This window comes from Polypterus senegalus, chromosome 2 (genome assembly GCF_016835505.1).
Source record: "Polypterus senegalus isolate Bchr_013 chromosome 2, ASM1683550v1, whole genome shotgun sequence".
NCBI classification, from domain to species: Eukaryota; Metazoa; Chordata; class Cladistia; order Polypteriformes; family Polypteridae; genus Polypterus; species Polypterus senegalus.
Window position 1 is genome coordinate 191,652,562 of NC_053155.1, and position 12,329 is coordinate 191,664,890.

The 12,329-nt window shown below is 37.6% G+C and overlaps 1 protein-coding gene across 2 annotated transcripts in view; it reads left to right on the forward strand.

Annotated features, from left to right (window-relative positions):
- Positions 1-11,363, forward strand: part of tspan7b (tetraspanin 7b) — a 318,804-nt gene extending 307,441 nt beyond the window's left edge. For both annotated transcript variants that reach the window (XM_039745087.1, XM_039745088.1), the window contains exon 8: positions 9,570-11,363. The gene's annotated coding sequence lies outside the window, so the exon portion shown is untranslated. The remainder of the gene's footprint in view (positions 1-9,569) is intronic.
- Positions 11,364-12,329: the final 966 nt, after the last annotated feature.

Genomic DNA, 12,329 nt, shown 5'->3' on the forward strand with positions numbered 1-12,329 from the left:
CCAGCCTATTTAATTGCCGAGCCCTGACGGCACTATTCTGGATTATAAATAATGCTGTTTACTTCTCAATTAACTTAGATTTATTACATTTGCCTCGTCCCTGCAGCCCAGCATGTTAATACAATAAAGAGAGGGGGCCTCTCTCTCTGCTGCCACGTTAAATGGGCAATTCTGATTCCCCCGCAGGCCTGCCACTACAAATTGACTGCTGTCCAGCAGCTGCCTTTAGCTGGCATGCTGTGTCCCGATAAGGGAGCTCTCCTGTGGGGAGAACTACAGCGCCTGCTTTTGTATTCTTCTCTGCCTATTTATGGTTGGGTGCATGCATGTTTACTAAATCACTTTGTCTTCGGGATTTTAATACCTTAGGGTAAGATATAGAGGGCTGCTTTTTAATTTTTTTTTTTTTTTTAAGTTTTAGTCAAAAGGTGGTGGGGGGAATTATTATTATTACATGGATTTGCATTTCTGGTCTATATATTTACTAACATGGGAATTCCAGGCAATGGCATCATTTGCAAGCTGCTTTTAAAAGAACGGATTAATTAATTTTGTTTGTTAGGCAGGTTTCCAATTTCTTTTTAAAGACATGTGCTAGGCCGTAATTACCCAATTAGAATGTTCATTTAAAGCTTTTCTTCGCTTTACCTACCCTATGACTGCACTGACAGGCTTTTGTATATGCATTTTGCTGCTTCAATTTTCAAACCTGTGATAGAAAAATGTAAAAGCTTCTGATATTTAATTCAGTTTAGGACTTAACAGTGCATTCATGCACATGGATGAACACCCCTTTCCAAAACGGTAAAGCCTATCAATACGTGTTATAGTGCTAGAAACTGGTAATAAATTGGCTATGTCATTTAATTATATTACTATGCAACATGACTACTTAAAAAATGTGGAGGATCATATGCACAATTTGTTTATTTTAAGAAATGTGTTTGTTCAAATCCAATAAATTAAATTCAGTTTATTCTTCATAAGGGCACTTCCAATTAAGAACCCATTGCACAATACAATAATTAAACCTACAGTATGAATAAGAGATGTTAATGCTGCTGTTTATTCGTTTGTATGGATTTCTGCCAGGTATTCTGGTTTTCTTCACACATCCCAAAGCCATGCTGCTCAGGTTAATCCGAAATTCCAAACTGGCCCTGTATACAGTAGGTGTTTATGTGTGCATGAGCTGGCTCTACAATGGATTAGCACAGTGGACAGGACTATTCCATACCTTAGGCTCTGTGTTCCATGCATAGGCTCCAGCTAGCAACTTTGAGAATGAGAGGAATTTGGTTTATTTTCATTAAGAGTACTTCCACTTCAGAACCTACTGCACTATAAAAGATCTGCATGTAAAGTGAATGAATGAAATTCAGTGACAAAATGGCAACATAGATTAGTGCTGCTGCTGCTTCATGGATCCAGTGTCTTTGGTTCCCAGTCCATCTCAGCTAGCACATTCTGCCTTTGTCTCTGTGGATTTTGTCTGTACACTTTTCTCACTCTCCTACACCTTAAGTATGTACTGTATGTTATGTGAATTTCCCCTTGGCATTAATAAAGTATCTATCAATCTATCTAAGTTAAATAGTGACTCTAAATTGTGAATGAGTATGGGTTTGGACATGACTTTGGCCTATAATACGTCAACACTCTGTCCCATAGGTGATTCTTGCATTACATTTATCCATCCATCCATTACCCAACCCGCTATATCCTAACTACAGGCTCACAGGGGTCTGCTGGAGCCAATCCCAGCCAACACAGGGCGCAAGGCAGGAAACAAACCCCAGGCAGGGTGCACACACACACACACACACACACTAGGGACAATTTAGGATCGCCAATTCACCTAACCTGCATGTCTTTGGACTGTGGGAGGAAACCGGAGTACCCAGAGGAAACCCAAGCAGACACTGGGAGAACATGCAAACTCACCACAGGTTGGACCCGGGAAGCAAACTCGTGTCTCCTAACTGTGAGGCAGCAGCGCTACCCACTGCGCCTCCGTGCCGCCCATGCATTACATTTAGTACTTCACAGATAAGCTGGAGCCTCATGATTCAACTGAAATGAGTATGGTCAACAATAGATGGATGAATGGTATTTCTACTCAAGGCAGTTTATGGGATCAGGGTACTTTACAAATCTCTTATAGCTATTGCTTTTTAAAGTTGAATTACATTTAGTTAAGCCCCTTCCACACTACTACATTTTTGTTTAAAAAGGCAGACATTAATCTCCATTTTCACTTTTCATCCACACTACCCTGGCATATACGTCTGAAAACGCATCCTCGGCACTTTAATGTGGATGGACAGAAATTCAAATTTTTGAAAGCATAGACAAATTGCATTCTGGTTGGATTATGCTTACAGGTATTATATGGCTCTTCCTTGATTGAATCCTACTCATTACAACATCTCATTCCCTGACTGGTTTTCTTTGATAATGGGTGCTCATATTCCAACATAGCAGGTGCGGTGTAAGGATTGGATTCTGCTCATTACAACGTCTCATTTATCTCCTTTTGTGAAGGGCGACCATATTCTAACACAGCAGACATGAAAGAGTTGCTTTCCATGGTATTTGTTGTGGTGTTTACCTGTATGCATCTAAATTGCATTTTCCATGGGTTGAATTCTGCATATATGCACAAATCAAAAATGTATTTGACGTTACAGTTTTGTAATAAATCTCATTTTCAAGGATCTTTTCCACTGATACAGGCATGCCCAGTGTAGGCAGATATCTACATTTAATGAGTTTTTGGCATTTTAGTGTGGCTGGAGATACTTTAGTAAACAATGTGAAAAACACTCATATGTATGGAGTTTTTGTTGCTAGTCATTGTGCACTGCTGGGTAACGATTCATTTTGATAACCAGTGTTCTGACAGTTCTCTCCACAATATTTTTATCTGCTCTCCAGATTTTGTTTTGATTTGTCCAACTATGTTCTGTTCATTCCTTGGCCATCTGATTTGCATCTTTAAGTCCTCGTTCCACAAGAACCTCGTGCCTTGCTGCATTTACACAAGGCCTTTATACAAACTCTGCCCCACTCACACAAAAACAAAGCAAATGTAGGCACACAATTTTGAGTGAGGATGTGATGCTGTGTGATGTTATGACAATTAAGATCCCATCTTTGGACTCGCTGTGAATATAGAAACAATTATACTGTAAACTTGCAGACTGCACATCACTTTGGACAAACACTAAAAAAAAAATTCATAATTTGAAATACTTGACAGATTAAGCAATTTGCCCACAGTCACAGTCTGGTACTCATATCTCAAAATGCACATGACATTATTTCAAGATATCTCAAAATGCATTTCAAATATTTTATAATACATATCCAATATCTCAGTGACCAGGGTGCCATTTCAAGATACCTTAATATCCATTTGTCAGGCCCAATGAAATCCATTATTATTTTTTCACAAATTTCATTTCATTTTTTCCCCATTATTTTTTTGTGTGTTGGGGGGGATTTTAGTTGTTTAATTTTTTATTTTTGGATTTTAACCACTTTTACTGTACAAAGGAATATGTAAACAATTACAATAACTCAAATAAAAGTATAATGGTGCTTTAGATTCTTTTTCTTAAATATCCATTGTCAAAAGATAAGGCAGCAGACATAAAAAGGTTTGGGGATGGCCACCCCGTATACTTGAAGAAAACATATCTTTACAGACAGGAGTCCAAAACAGAACTGAGCTAACAGGCTGAGTCTGGTCTATAAATATGGCAGAAACAGAAAGAGTTGGGATGAGGGAGGTCGGGACAGGAAGTGATGTAGTCCATAGGTGGGTTCTGGATACTGGTGATAATGTCAACAGTTGTTGCCGGAAGTGACATCATCGACGGGTGGGCAGGAGGTGATGTCATTGAGAGGCCCAGTCTTTGTCTGGTCTGCAGAGGAATAGAGGAGAAAGGATCAAGTAACAATCCCTGGTCCAACTGAGAAACAACACTAGTAGAGCCTATAAGCCATCTTCCATGTGCATGTGTGTGACACCATGTTGGCACAAAAAGTGTTCAATAATAGCGGAAAGTTCGGAGAATAATTTAAATTCATAAATGAATACATATATTAAGTAATGTTCACTACATAATTGAAAATAAACACTAAGCAGACTGAAGTATACAAAGGGCAAATGCCCTTTCTTACTTCATCTAGCAATTAGGAAACTCCACTGAGGGACAGAGACCTCCATTTGATGCAAAATGTCAGAAAAGCACTAAATTTTATTTAAAAAAAAACTGGAATAATGTTGTGCCCTGAATTTTGCAGTTAAGATCTTTTTTTTTTTTTTAGTTTTCTGGGCATTATTAGGGCACCTGATGCTGTTTGCTACAGCAATGTGGGAAAATGCAGTAACTGTCAGAAGGAAGCCTCTGATGTGACATTAGCTAAGATGTGCAGACACCATGGCAGTCCTAAGGCCATCGGATGACCACTGACTTATACTGTAATAGGCAAATGTTAATAATTCTGTATATGTGTTTATTTAATATTTATGTAATACACTACACACACACACACACCCCGGTTTGCAACTGCTGCTAGTGGGTTGTCAATGAACTTATAAAGGCAAAAATGGGTTGTGGGACCACAGAGGTTGAGAAACTAGATGATGGAAAATCGAAAGTACATCTTATGAGAATGTTTTAGGAGTCGTGGTGTATTCTATGTTATCAACTTGCGGACAGTGGTTAGAAGCCATTAAGAAGACAAATACAATTTTAGCTTATATGGCACAATGTGTGAAGTACAAGTCCAAGGAGGTTATGCTCCAGGTTAATAATGCACTAGTGAGGCCTCATCCAGAGTACTGTGTGCTGTTTTGATCTTTAGGTTACAAAAAGGATATAGCAGTCCTGGAAAAGTCCAAAGAAGAGCAACTAGGCTGATTCCAGGGCTACAGGGGATGAGTTATGAAAAAAGATTAAAAGAGCTGAGCGTATTCAGTTTAAGCAAAAGAAGATTAGGAGGTGACTTGATTGAAATGTTTAATATTATGAAGGGAATTAGTACAGTGGATCGAGACTGTTATTTTAAAATGAGTTCTTCAATAACACGGGGGACACAGTTGGAAATTTGTTGAGAGTAAATTTCACATAAAAATAATAGGAAGTTTTTCTTTACACAGAGAACCATAGACACTTGGAATAAGCTATCAAGTAGTGTGGTAAGCAGTAGGACTTGAGGAACTTTCAAAACTAGACAATGTTTTTTTTAGAAGTACTAAGTGGATAGGACTGGCGAGCTTTATTGGGCTGAATGGCCTGTTCTCATCTAGATTGTTGTAATGTTCTAATTGGTTATCATTTCAGAACCCCAGTGGCATTACAGACAGGCACGTGCACTGGGGCCCATTGTACTGGGGGGAAGGGGGGAGGCCATCGTGACTGTATGGTGGTTGTTGCTTTGCAAGTCTTTACTATTAACAAGCTTGAATACTTAACATTGGATTGAAAAGGTTAATGGTGTTATCATTCCCACAACTCCATAAAGCTTAATTATGACTGTTGACCTTTTATATACCTTATATGCTTGACATCTCTTTGATGGTAGTCATTTTTTAATTGGATTTAATTTAATTTCACATGAGGGGGGACTAATTTATTTTTTTTTTTGAACTAGAGCCATCAAATTCTAGTTACGCCACTGTAGCTACTTAAATTAACTCATTCATAAACCATCATCAGAGTGTCATGAAATGGCTTTTTCATTTTTTTAAGCTATTTCTTGATCTCCAAATAATTATTGAAAATAATTTTCGAGTTGTTGGAAACCAATGAATCTATTGGTTGTGTTTATTTTTTATTTCAACGTGATTTTTATATTCTCCTGCAATGCCATTTTGAGACCTTGGTTGACATGCAGTGGTTACTATGCTGCTGCTAGGCAGGATGAACAGAAGTGTACAATGCCTCATTATTATGTCAGTGTAAAGGTTGGCATCAGGCACTTCCTAGTTGTCCGTGTTTGTGGATACAGCCTTAAAACACAGTTATTTTGTGTTGGTCTGTACTTTGACCGCAAATTACATCTAAAGTTTTACCTCTGAACTTTTGTAGCTATCAACTCCTCACACCGTTTTTTGAACTATATTTTGGTTTCATGTCCTGCCCTTTGTTATTTAAAATTTAGCTTGTTTCTCCAACGGCTATGATTCACCTCCTGATTCTAATTTTGCTAAAAACTGCAGCCACCATGTGCAGTCAATACAGGGAGAGATTAACTATCACAGTATGTAGACATGTGATGCTTGGTTGATTGGTGGCATACCAAAAAGCCACATAGTTTTTACACTTTTGCAGCCATTGATTAAATCATCAGCAAACCTTATGCTTCTGTGATGGAAAGCCAAACACATTTTTCAATACATTCAAGGTATTTCATCAGCACGCATTTCTGTTTGGAGTCAATCTAACTTCCATTTTTCAGTATTTGGTAGATTAATATATTTAATAGTTAGGCGCTGTTGTGTTGTTGACGGTTGTATTGTTTTTGTGTTTGCAACAGGTTTCTCAATAGGCAGTTGTACAATGATGCAGTCCATTATACAAACAGGATCATTTATATAGTCCGCACATGAAGGTGGGAGAGACAGAAGCTTTAAAAATAAATAACAAATGGAAATAAAGGGTCAAATCTGAGTTTTAGTACAATGGTGAAAGTCATACATACTGAACATTACAAATATTACATGTCATTTTGCGGGATTTTTTCCCCTTGCTCCAATTATTTCTGATGTGGTAGTACAATGTGGTGACTTATAAAACCCGGCCTACGCACATTTCTTTGCAATGTATCTTTATAAATTGCAATCATCTTGTAAATGAGCATTCGTGAACGTGCCTCAATACTAATCCACCTTGTACATATGCAATCATGATGCTGCAGGTGTTCATTGAGTATTAGAGCAGCCTCCCTCTTGATGCATCGAGACCCCAGCACCTCCATTTAAAAATATCTGGCTATGCTCTGCAAATGAGTATGCAAGATCATGCGTGGCATTATCAAACCTCTGCTCTGCAATTTAGGGTCCAGGAAAGGCATAAGGTGCCAGCATCTAGTGGGTAGCCGCTATTACCTGGCACATGTAATGATGTGATTGCTGTTATAATGAATAATATAGGCTATATGAAACTCTGAGGGTTCAGCTAGTTACCTTACCAACAAGCCAGCCACCACGTACAGCAAAAGATAGCTTGTCTCAAAATAAATGAAACCTGGGTTGACCCAGGCCACAGAGAAATGATGTTTGTCAGTCTCATCTTGACAACACATCAGACTTGTGTGTTAATGGAATGTAACAGCTTACAGTTAACAAGGCAGCTTCAGTCTTATTAGGTACACTTATTTCAATATGAGTGCAGTAAAGTGATCCGATTACATTAGGAGAACCAGATATTGTTGCAAATGGCCTTTTTACATTGGCAAAAATGTGTTTTAGGTTTGTACACTCACAAAATGAGGAAACTGGATGTAGTTGTTCATTGGTCAGCTAACGGCTTCCAGCCTAGCAGGCATGATGGAGTGAAAAATGACTAAGATATTCCTGTTGGCCAGGTCCCTGAGAAGTGACAACAAGTAGCTGATACAAACTGACGAATTACCAAAAAAGTTCTTCAGTGAAGATATGCAGCTTGGCCTTCTCAAAAGGGAACTAAAATAGTCTGCAAGTTATATTTGACACATCAGCGCACATTATAACGATTCGGTGATATGAATTATTATAGTGAGTCGTCATTTAGTTGGACTGACTCTATTTCCCTTCTTGATCAAGGGTATAGTCATTTCCTAGTTTCTCCAAAGTGTTTGCGTATTTATGGGTCAGAGTTCCCATAAACATACGGAAGCCTAAATGTCAAGTTTTCTTTTATAAATCCCGATGTTTGTGTGGGAAGTTCTGTACTCTTGCTTCAAACTTCTTTTTATGCGTATTCAGTCTTTGCAAACGATGTCCCTGGTCCTCTTCCAGATTACCTGTCTTGCATTCAGCTTTGACACTAACACTGGAATTGGCAGATTAAGAAAATGGATATATGAATATCTGTAAATGTGCAGTACTGTGGACTTGTAAATTGTATTCTGTTCAAATAATATTACAAATAACAATTCTATGCTCCGTTAACCTTTTATTTGAAAATGCATCTTTACAAAATGAAGAAGTGTATGCGCTCATTTGCACTTTTTAGAAACAAAAATGTAATTTATGTGAACATACAATACAAATTATTAAAAAGATTAAACTTAGTTTTATTAACTAGGAATTTTAAATTAAGAATACCATATATGGTGGTGACAGGTTGGTGAAAATGGAAGGATAACACAAAGAACATTCAAAAATCGTATTCCTGATAACAAAGGAAACCTCACTCAGAATGGGGATTCAGAGACTGGCCTCTGGACATAGACTTGGGATTGTTTCTTTTTCTTTTACCAGGTGGTGACTGATGGCCAGTAGACCCATATAGTTTAATCAGACTAAATCAGAAAAGTAATATAGAGAAGAGAGTAAAAGTGTTGCTTCACTGGTGAGGAAGCAGATGGCTCATGCAAGAGAGACAATTACCAGCTATATATATTTGCATTCATATTTACAGACATCACTGGCTCCAGAATGAGACTTTTCATATGACTCTTAGGTTTCTCCTTAGGAGAAATCCCAGAAGAGTGTGGAAGTAGCCCACTGCTGGGTGCTGTTAAGCCCAATTTTGTACTCATGAACAAGAGGGCCACCATGATGTGACTTCAAACATCAGATAATGAAAACTTGCTTGTTTCCACATCCTCTGGTTTCTAAAGTCATTGGATCTGGTACTCAAAACAGATACCACCTACCCACTTTGTAGTCTATCTGGGAGACTTCAAGGCTTGTGTGGGGAATGATGATGATAACCAGAGAAATGTGACTGGGACGACTGGTCTGTCTGATCTAATTCAAGTGGCTAATGGTTATTAGAGTGCGTGTAAGAGTGAGCAGGAGTGTGGCTTGTGACAGATTGCACCAGTGCTGCCCATGTGTCTGAGTTTTATTAATTGGTTTCAGAAAATGGATGGGACCATATTTGTGAATGTTGTTTCTCAATATCAACTCTAATCTGGAAATAATTAATTTGCAGAATCATCTTAATCGAGATTCAAATTCTGTACTTCCATCTCACTGCACTCGAACCCCAGTTCAGTCCATGCCTATGATGGGTTATATGTGGACTCTGCATGTTCTGTGATTGTTTATATGAGTTGTCACCCATTGTCCAAGTACATCTCATCACAACTAGTCTGGAATGAGTGAGTGTAAGTATCCTATGTTGAACTGTCAATCAGTCCAGGATTACTTACTGTTATCTGACAGATGTCAAATCTCTGATGATGATGAGAGGAACCAGATGATCCCCAAGCAATCAGATGTCATTCATGGTCAATGTCCCAGACATTACTTTCACTAGCTCTTACGCAAGACAAAGCCACCAAGAAGAAATCTGTTTTTACTAGTTTGCAGTTTTTCATTTATCCTGTCTTTTTTCACTTTTTAGGGAAAGGAAGACCATGCCTATCATTGCAAAACTGTGGAGGACTTGGAGAAGACCCCAAGATTACTAGGATGCTCCATTGCCATTTCCCTATTGTAGGTTCTTCATTCCTCATTGTCCACACGTGCCACAACGAGAGATCCCTGCTGGCACTCTTTCATTTTTTTTCCCCTCTCCCTCTCTGTTGACCCAGAGAACAGTGAGGACTAACACAAAACTAGCACACAATGTCTGGTCAAAATTACCTATTTCTATGTGGACGCTCATATAATTCCTGGATTGCAGAGTCGCCGTTTACAGTTTTTGGACATTACTTGTCACTTATATGATTAAAGAAAAAAATTAATATGTAACTGTGTTCCATCTAACATTTTTTCTCAGCCAAAAAGATATTTAAACATTTTGAGGAAAAAAAAAAGTATACTTGAAAACTCTTTTCACAATAGTTTGAAAATGTTTGGCCTGTAGGGGGTGAGCACTCCCTTCAGTTATACTATAGCCTTTTACTTCTCATTAAACTTGTACTGCTTCTGCTTTTTGCTGCTATCTGATCCTGTGTAATATTAACCTTTATTTTAAAAAGTGCTGTAGCTTTCTGTAGATGTGTTTGTATTGGCTATTTTGTTGGTTTGTTCATTTTTTTCTTTTTTTTTCTCTTCACTTTTTTTTTAACAAATATATAATTTGTTTTAATTTGGTATGCTGGTGTTCTCCAACCTCGGCTCACAGTTGCCAGGGTGGCCAAATTAAATTTGAGATTATAAAACTTGCTTCAACGTAATACTACTCATGTCTTAAATCCATATCTTTTATTTAGTTGAATTCCATGTTTTATGGTTACTAATTTGTTTCAACCCTGGCACTTAACATAAGTACAGGTACTTGCAAAAATTCTGACCCTTTTTTGTGTATTTTGTCCCTTAATTAATTTTGTAATGGCATTTCTAAAATGGCACAAAAGGCATTCACTCTACTGTGATGATTCAGCACAAGAGAACATATAGATGTATGTTCAAATACTGGCAAAGGTAGTGATACAATAAGAGTCTCAATTCAGTTGAATCCTTATGGACGGGGAAAAACAAATTATTATTATTTTAATTGAATCTTCACATACAGTCTACCAAATAGATAAACACATCTGTGCCCTTGGGGAATTTCTTTTTGAAATAATAGGCTAGTTATGTACTCACGTCACTCCGTAGAAACAAGTTGCAGGCTTTGTTCAAACAACCCAAACTTCTTTTTTTTTGGTACAATGAGGCCTTGAACAGTAGGGCTGAGCTGGCAAAACCATTTCACAAATGAATTGGGTGCCGACTGGTTCCTTTGTCCTTCCGATTGAATGAGAGTCCTGTATAAGAACTATGACGGACACTCGCTCTTGCTTGTTTTCTTTCCCTGGCCCTGTGTGCAGAATGGAGGAGAACACAAAAACAGATAACTGTAACTTATTTAAACAAAAACAAAGATTTTTGTGCTGTGAGGAAGTCTGGGGCTTGACAACAAAAAGAAGCCTCCTGTTCATTCTATGTGTGTGTTTATTGCCTTGTTTATAAGTAGATGCAGCCGCCACTGATGTTGTTTGTATAGGTGGATCAGTGTTAAAGCAAACTTAGAGAAATGTAGGGGTAAAAAAAAAAAAAAGACTCCAAAGTTTAAAAAATGAATACTAAACCTTTGTATGACATAAAACTTAACTTTTTAAACTGTCATCACCAGCTAGCATGCCAATAAAGTACATTGATATTGTAAGCAATTGTGATCTCTGTAATAATAAACGGTCATTACAACTTTTCTGACTGTCTAGCATTTTTCTATTAAATGGGCATATCTCGCATTGTAAATATTGCCCAATGGACACAAGGGATTGAATTATGGGTGGCATGGTGGTTTAGTAGTTACGTACTGCTTCTTCTCAGATTCAGAGTCTGCAAAAACATTTCTACATTCTCCTAAAACAATAGGCTTTAGGAAAAAAATTGAAAAACCTGATTTTTTTTTTTTTAAATAGAGGTGCAAAAAAGGATCAGGTTGGGATTATATTTAGTTGCTATAAAATCACGAGGCACTGTATTACTGCTGCAAGTGTAATCTTTTTGAAAATAATCTGAATATCAATTATTTTATTTTAGGGCAGATAGGCATTATTATTGCTTCTGTCACAGATATAGAAAATGTTCTTCTTGTTGTTAGAACACAAATTAAGTAAGTTATCTCTGACAAAGCTCATGGACCAGTTGAAATTAGAGGTAAAACTTTATGATAGTGCACTTACAAGTTAGTACATCCTTTTCAGAAGCTGTTTCCTTGAATAGAAGACAGCAGAGTAGTTTTTGACCAATAAAGCAGTGCTTAAACCACTGCCTAATGAAAATAGATGGTACAAAATGTGCAAGGTTTTAAATTTCTAGAAAACACCTTTTTACAGATGTTACACACTTCTTAGACCCAAAAAAACTATAGCTAATGAGTAGCAAGGAAGGTTGAAGATGCTTTGCTCGTTGTGCTAAAAACTATCTTTGTATGCCTAGAGTAAGCTCAAAATCTAGGTTTAGCAGCGCATTCAGCAAAATCTAGTCACTGGGAATTCACTAGGACTTGGGGTGGATTCCAAAATCATTCTGTTCATTCCATGGTTGTACAATTTTCTTGTAAACTACAGCCAGAATGTGAGAATCAGCTGAACTCTGTCATCCTTAAAAGTGTTAACAAAGGTGCCTTGTAATATTTACTTCTATTTGGGCCAATAAGGATGAGTGT